The 8,253-nt window shown below is 40.2% G+C and overlaps 1 long non-coding RNA gene across 2 annotated transcripts in view; it reads right to left on the bottom strand.

Moving 5' to 3' along the window:
- Window positions 1-5,488: 5,488 nt before the first annotated feature.
- LOC138175300 (uncharacterized) overlaps window positions 5,489-8,253 on the bottom strand; it is a 9,567-nt gene continuing 6,802 nt past the window's right edge. For both annotated transcript variants that reach the window (XR_011171966.1, XR_011171965.1), the window contains one exon: window positions 5,489-6,794. This is a non-coding gene — a long non-coding RNA (uncharacterized lncRNA). The remainder of the gene's footprint in view (window positions 6,795-8,253) is intronic.

An 8,253-nucleotide genomic window follows, 5' to 3' on the forward strand; every position in this document is an offset into this window, starting at 1 on the left:
GATAGATAGATAGATAGATAGATAGATAGATAGATAGATAGATAGATGATAGATTCTATAAGCTAGCTGATTTCATGTCAATCTGCATGATAAGCATTCATTCATTTAGTTTCTCTGGTATAGATAGTTAGAATAGTCTTATGAGTGATTTTGGACTTTATTTAGGAGGCTCTGGCTAGAAGTGGTGACATATACCTGTATTCCCCGCTACGAGGAAGGCTGAGGCTTGTGGATCTCTTGAGTTCAGGAGTTCTGAGCTTCAGCAGGCTAAATTGATTGGGTTTCCAGTACCAATAAAGTGATTCCCCAAGAGCAGGAAGGGTGGGGAGGGTGGAGTGTTCACCAGGTTGCTTTAAAAAGGACAAATCAGTCTAGGTTGGAACCAAAAGTCAAAACTTCCATGGTGATCAGTAGTGAGATTGATCTTTGAATACCTGCTGTACTTTCCAAGCTGGTCAAGATAAGGAGACCCAGTTTTAAAACAAAAATGGAAGGTGGAGTCTTCAATATTTGAATGTTTAATGTAGTTGGCACAAAATCATCTGAAAACAGGTATATCTAAAAGACCTCACCATCTATAGTGAATTTCTCCTCCATTTGTCCCACATGACAATGCCAAACACCTTTGGCAAATATAATTTTCCTGTTTGAAAGTTGTAAAACAAATGTATTTTTTCCCCTCTTATCACATCTTGCAAGAAATTTTGCATGATTTTAAACCTATGACCTCATGGACAGAGGAGAGCCTTGAAGGTGTCATTTTGCTCTACTATGTCAAATACAAACAATTGAGTAAAATAATATATTTTCTGTCACTTGTAAAGCTGTAGAGCAATGGTCTGCTGTAGAATATCAATGAATTAATGTCTTTATTAAGATGCTACTTTGTGGAAGGCACTGGAGATACAAAGACAAAAATGAAACAGTCCTACCCTCAAGCAACTTCTATTCTATCATGGGAGATAACATGTACATAATTAAGTATATGTAACATGTGGTGCATACATACAAAGAGGCATATGGGGTGGGGTGGCAAGTAAAAATGATGCTATGGTACAGTTATCTCAAGAGCAAAATTTTATTTTTAATAACAGAATGCTATTAGTAAAAAATGGGTCATCTTGGGTGGCTAGATGGAACAGTGAATAGAGAGAACTGGCCCTGGAGTCAGGAGGACATGAGTTCAAATATGACCTCAGACACTTAACATAAAACTAGCCATGTGACCTTGGTCAAGTCACTTAACTCCAGTTGCCCTACCTTACCCCCTCTAAAAAGCAAAAAAAAAAAAAAAAACCAAAAAATTGGGTCGTGCAGTAGTAAGCCAGAGACCTGAACACAATCAATTTATTAGTTATTCAATTGTTTTTTAGTCACATCTGACTCTTTATGACCCCATTTGGGGGTTTTCTTGGCAAAGATGCAGGAATGGTTTGTCATTTCCTTCTCTAGCTCATTTTACAGATGAGGAAACTGAGGCAAGCAGGGTTAAATGACTTGCCCCGGGTCACACAATTAATAAGTGTCTGAGGCTGAATTTGAACTCAGGAAGATGAATCTTCCTGGTGCCAGGCCCAGTTCCACTGTGCCACCTAGCCACCATGAATTTATTAGTTAGACTAGCAATATCCAATAAATTGTGTCAGTAGCTCCTCTCATTGACCAAAGACGGAGAGAGACACCAACAAGGCCTTTTAAATTTAGACATGTCTTCCTTCTGATTGGCCTCACAGTGCAACATTTAGACCTCTTCTGGCAAAGGCAAGTCAATCTTAATTGGTAGACATTTCAGTGAGGAAGTGGGTTAAGAGTACTTAGCTCCTGAGTGAGGGGAGCAAAACCAGGGGAACATTGTACACTGTAACAGCCACAGTGCGCAAGGATTGATTTTGATAGACTTAGCCCTTCTCAGCAATACAAGGACAATTCCGTAGGACTCATGATGGAATATTCCAGTCACATCCAGAAGAAAGAGCTGTGGAGTCGGAATGCAGAACAAAACAGACTATTTTCTTTTGTTTTATTTTGTTGTTGTGATTTTCTTTCTCATGGTTTCTCCCATTCGCTATAATTCTATGCAACATGACTGATGTGAAAATGTGTTTAATAGGAATGTACGTGTAGAGCCCATATCAGATTGCAAGCCATCTTGGGGAGGGAGGAGGAAGAGAGGGGAAAAAAATTTAAAACTTATGAAAGTTAATGTTGAAAACGAAAAAGAAATAATTTAATTTTTTTTAAAAAAGAGTTCTCAGCTCCTCCCTATTACTTCATCCTTGGGGTGGGGGTGGGATGGAGGTGGCTGGGACTAATCTTCAGGCGTTAGGTTTGGTCCACAGCTGGGGAAAGTGGGCTGGCTTTCAGATGTAGCTGATTATTCCCCTCCCTGACACTTAAGGAATGCTAGTTGCTTCATGAGACCCAGCTCCTTTAGCAATCTTGGCTAGAAAAACAAAAAACATCTCAGCCAAGTTCCCTAGGTCCCCACTCGCTTTGGCCTCCCCCTGAGAGACCAAGTCACCCCTAACTTTGATAAGGAAAAGCAAGGACAGGAGATGTGTCCCCTGGGGAGGACACCTGGTTAAGGAGCAGATGCCTTGGGGGCTGGGAGTGATCACATTACTAGATCATGCCAGGTAATTCAGTATCACCTAGTTACTCTGGGCTGTCAGGCTGTCTCCCTCACTCCAACCTGCCTTCATACTGGAAGGCCTAATCAGGGGTGAGGAACCTTTGACCTCAAGGCCACACGTGGCCATCTAGATCCAAACTTCTGTTCTGTAAAACTTGGACTCAGTCAAAAGGCTGCACCCAAAGACCTAGAAAGCCACATGTGACTTGAGGCTGAAGGTTCCCCACCCCTGATAGGTTCTTAGAAGGCCCACCACCATGCAATCATATTCAGATTTTCTCAGGATCCTAAAGGTAACACTGCTTGGGGGGAAAATACACTCCACTTACTACTTTAACTCTCTTAGCCTCCACCAACGTACTTCCACTTACACAAAGTGTAAGTCACAGTGTATGTCACAATAATGACTTTTAGATCTTAAACATAACCATTTACTTAATAATAATAGCTAACATTTATGCACTTATGTGCCAGGGACTGTACTAAGTGTTTTACAATTATTATCTTTGTTTGATCCTCAACAACAGTGGGAGATTGAGTGCCTTGCCTAGAATCACATATTCCTTGATAAACAAAACTTGAACAGATTCTTCTATTGCTGAGTTAATTTTTATCATGCTTCACTTAACACCTCACTGATTATGACTTCTAAAACAAACCAATTGATTTATTTTTTTTAAGCAATCGGGGTTAAGTAACTTGCTCAACGTTACACAGCCAGTTATTTCTGGGTGTGGTGCTGAGTATCTGAGCCCAGGATTTGATCCCCAGGTCATCCCGACACTGGAGCCAGTGCTCTTACTCACTGAGCCACCTGGCTGCCCCTAAGCAATTGGGGTTAAGTAACTTGCTCAAGGTTACACAGCCAGGTGTTTCTGGGTGGGTGCTAAGAGTCTGAGCCCGGGATTTGATCCCCAGGTCATCCCGACACTGGAGCGGGTGCTCTTACTCGCTGAGCCACCTGGCTGCCCCTAAGCAATTGGGGTTAAGTAACTTGCTCAAGGTTACACAGCCAGGTGTTTCTGGGTGTGGTGCTGAGTGTCTGAGCCCGGGATTTGATCCCAGGTCATCCCGACACTGGAGCGGGTGCTCTTACTCACTGAGCCACCTGGCCGCCCCTAAGCAATTGGGGTTAAGTAACTTGCTTAACGTTACACGGCCAGTTATTTCTGGGTGGGTGCTGAGTGTCTGAGCCCAGGATTCGATCCCCAGGTCATGACACTGGAGCCGGTGCTCTTACTCGCTGAGCCACCTGGCCGCCCCTACGCAATTGGGGTTAAGTAACTTGCTCAAGGTTACACAGCCAGTTATTTCTGGGTGGGTGCTAAGAGTCTGAGCCCGGATTTGATCCCAGGTCATCCCGACTCTGGGGCCGGTGCTCTTACTCGCTGAGCCACCTGGCCACCCCCAACTGATTTCTTGAGTGATCCTTCTAATACTCTTCTAAGCTGTTCTCATCAATTGGAGTTACTCCTCAACTGCAGCTGTAGTATCTATAACTTCCAGCTTGTAGCTTAGCAGATGAAGCTTTGTTTTGTATTTTTGTTTGTTTTTTTTTAAGATTTCATGAGGAACAGACAGGTCATGCCAAACTATCCTCATTTCCTTTATTTTTTCCTATTTTTCCTTTGTCTTTTTCTAAAAAATATACAATTAATTTATTTTTAGTTTTCAACATTCACTTCCATAAGATTTTTGAGTTTTAAATTTTCTCCCTCTCCTCCTTCCCCCTCCCAAAGATGGCATGCAATCTGATATAGACTATACATATACACTCATCTTAAACATATTTTCACATTTGTCATGATGTAAAGAAGAATTAGAACTATTGGGAGGAAGCACAAGAAAGAAATGAAACAAAACAACAAAAGAAGAGGAGAGCAAATAGTATACTCTGATCTGCATTCAGACTCCAGAATTCTTTGGTTATGGACAGCATTTTCCACGATGAGTCTTTTGGAGTTGGCTTAGATTCTTACATTGCTAAGAAGAGCTAAGTCTATCAAAGTCAGTCATCACATGATGTGGCTATTACTGTGTACAACGTTCTCCTGATTCTGCTCATTTCTCTTAGCATCAGTTCATATATGTCTTTCCAGGTTTTTTTTAAGTCTGTCTGCTCATCATTTCTTATAGCACAATAGTATTCCATTACATTCATATACCACAACTTGTTCAGCTATTCCCCAATTGATGGACGTTCCCTCAATTTCCAATTGTTGGCCACCACCTAAAGAGCTGCTGTAAATATTTTTGTTTGTGTGGGTCCTTTTCCCAGTTTTATGATCTCTGGCATACAGACCTAGAAGTGGTATTGCTGGGTCAAAGAATGATGAAGTTCTGAAGTCTGTCCTTTCCCTTCTTTTTTCATCCTATCTTTTGTTTCTGTATCTCTGTGGTATACCATGCCTGGTCACATTCAAAATAAGCAACAGCTGTCTCAGAAATCTGTCAGTAACTCTTTCTCTTAGAACAATGAGCCCACTTAACTCAGCAACAAATTGCTTTCATATGAAAGGGAAGTACCTTAAAAGGACAGTGGCTTACATCTACAAAATAAATACCAGATAAGTTTTTGAGGGAAGGGAATTAGGAGTTGGGAGGTGGGGGAAGGAGGAAGGGTCATGGTCAGGAAAGGCTTTATTTAGAAGGTAGCACTTGAAAATAATTTTGAAGGAAACAGGGGATTTTAAGAGGTGGAAGTAAGGTAGGAGTGCACTCCAGGCATAGGCAGGGTATACGGTAAATCTTTAACAACTGTCTCTCCAGGGAAAAATATGTACTAAGGACATACTTTTAAGTTTAATCTTATTAAACTCATTAACAATATTAACACTTTCTTAATATAGACAATCAGCAAAACAATAAATCAAGTCCTGATTCAAAAATTTGTCGATTGTATAAAAACTAACTCTGAAAATTTAACAATTGGCTTTCGGGAGCCTGTACATCCATTACATCCCTGGACATAAGGGACACCTAGTGCAAAGTCACAAAGACAGGAGATGTAGTATTGTGAGGAACTTTGAGAAGGCCACGTTGACTGGACTATAGATTGTGAGAAGGGCAGTAGTGGATAATAAAGTTGGAAAGGTAGGTCTGATTGTAAAGGGTTTTATGAAATAAACAGAGGAGCTTTTATTTCATCTTAGAGGAAACTCCATGGGAGTTTGTTGATTAAAAATCAATGATGGTCAGACCTTTAGGAAAATCACTTGGACAGTCATGAGGAGAATGGATTAGAGAGGAGAGAGACCTGAGTCAAGGAAGCAATGTGGGAGTTGTCTAGGCAAGAGGTGATAAGAGCTTGAACTAGGGTGGTAGCTTTGTGAGTAGAGAGAGATACAAGATATATTGTGGAAGCAGAAAACAATAAGACTTGGTATCTGATTGTATGTGCAACATGAAAAGGTAACATCAAATTTTCAACCATTGGATGACTGGAAGGATGGTGGGACTCTAAATAGAAATAAAGAAATTCATGGGAATCTATTTATTCTTTTCATTAAATTTACCCTCAAAAGACAGCTAGGTGGCGAAGTGAATAGAGCACTGGCTCTGGAGTCAGGAGGACCTGAGTTCAAATCCACTCTCAGACACTTAACACAAAAACTAGCCATTTGACCTTGGGCAAGTCACTTAACCCCAAATGCCCTCCAAAAAGAAAAAAAAAACTACCATCAAAACATGTGTAAAGGATTTTATAAAGATGGAAAAGTAGGTTTATGAGTCAAAAGTGATTGAATCCACCTTTTGGGGGGTAAATAAAGATGTTTATATTTGTCAATTGGCATCCTCCCTTCTTTCAGGTACCTCAAGAATTGATTCCTTGGGGTGGCTAGGTGGTGCAGTGAATAGAGCCCCAGCCCTGGAGTCAGGAGGACCTGAGTTCAAATCTGGCCTCAGACACAACACAAAACTAGCTGTGTGACCTTGGGCAAGTCACTTAACCCCAACTGCCCTGCCTTCCCCTCTCAAAAAAAAAAAAGAATTGATTCCTTAAAGACCTCAAAAATGTATGATCTTCAAAAGCCGGTCTCCATCATGCATACTTGATCTGGTTCAGCTTCTCTTCTCATCTTTGCTTTCTTTAGCCTGCTTTGTATTTTCTCATAGAGAACACCAGGGACCTTGGTGTTAGAATTCACATGTGATGGTTCCACTGTGGAGAAAAGAGTTGTTGTTTTTTAATAGAAATTTTGACAGATCTTTGCTGTTGGACATCCATTTGTTGTCCTGCTTTCAGTTCCATCCTTAAGATACTTTCATAATGACTTGGCTTAAGGGGTTCTCTTGTATATGTATGAATTTGTTTTTTCCCTTCCCTACTTACTGTTTTGTGATACCGTATTACTTACTTCCTCTATTCAATTTTACAAATAAGTTTATGTTCTAAATCAGTCTTGCCCTTGGCTTCTATATTTCCCCCTTGGCAAGGAAATGACTTTTTTAAATTTAATTTTTAGTCTTTTTTCTCAATTATATGTAAACAGAAAAATCAACATACATTTTTAAAATTTTTGAGTTCCAAAGTTTTAAAAACAAATGTTAAAAATTTGTTTTTATATACAACCTGGGAAATTATACAAGCAATAGGGTATAGAAATCTACCTTGCCCTACAAGAAAGTAAGGGGAAAGGGAGGGATGGGGAGATAGAAGAGAGGGCAGACAAGGGGTAATCAGTATGCTTGCCACCTTGGGGTGGGAGGATAGGGGAGAGATAGGGAGAAAATTTGGAACTCAAAATTTTGTGGAAATGAATGTTGAAAACTAAAAATAAATACAAATTTTTTTTTTAATTTTGAGTTTCTTTAATTTTGAGTTCTCTTTCTCCTGCCCTCCCTTCTTGAGAAATCAAGCTATTGGATATAGATTATACATATGTAGTCATGCAAAGCATTTCCATATTAGCTATGTTGCAAAAGAAAACACAGAAAAAAAGGAAAAATAATAAAGTAAAAAAGTAAGCTTGAAATAATATGTTTTCTTACTGATGTGTTTTCTAGTCTCATTTTCCTGCTAATTGTCATAATTGATTTGCATTAATTAAACTTTCTTGGGCAACTAGGTGACTCAGTGGGTAGAGTGGAGGATCTGGAGTCAGGAAGACTCATCTTCCTGAGTTCAAATCCAGCCTCAGATACTTACTAGCTATGTGACCCTAGGCAAGTTACTTAACCCTATTTGCCTCAGTTTCCTCATCTGCAAAATGAGCTGGAGAAAGAAATAGCAAACCACTTTAGGATCTTTGCCAAGAAAACCCCAGATAGGGTTTTGATCATAGAGTCAGACAAACACAACTGAAATGACTCAACAACAAAAACCTTCTGGGGGTGGGAGAGGCTTGTGGGGGAGGAGGGGTAGGTGGTGCAGTGAATAGAACACTGGTTCTGAAATCAGGAAGACCTGAATTCAAATCCAGCCTCAGACACTTAACATAAAATTAGACCTTGGGTAAGTCACTTAAGCCCAATTGCCCTGCCCTGCCCCCTCCAAAAAGCAACAAAATAAAACAAAACAAAAACCCTAACAAAAACCTTCCTTAGGAAATAATGCCAGTCTGTGTCAATGTCTGTCCTTTTATTGATTCTCTCTCTCTCTCTCTCTCTCTCTCTCTCTC

This window comes from Petaurus breviceps, unplaced genomic scaffold (assembly GCF_028583685.1).
Source record: "Petaurus breviceps papuanus isolate PSGF00001 unplaced genomic scaffold, PetGlider_PUasm1.0 77, whole genome shotgun sequence".
Taxonomy (NCBI): Eukaryota; Metazoa; Chordata; class Mammalia; order Diprotodontia; family Petauridae; genus Petaurus; species Petaurus breviceps.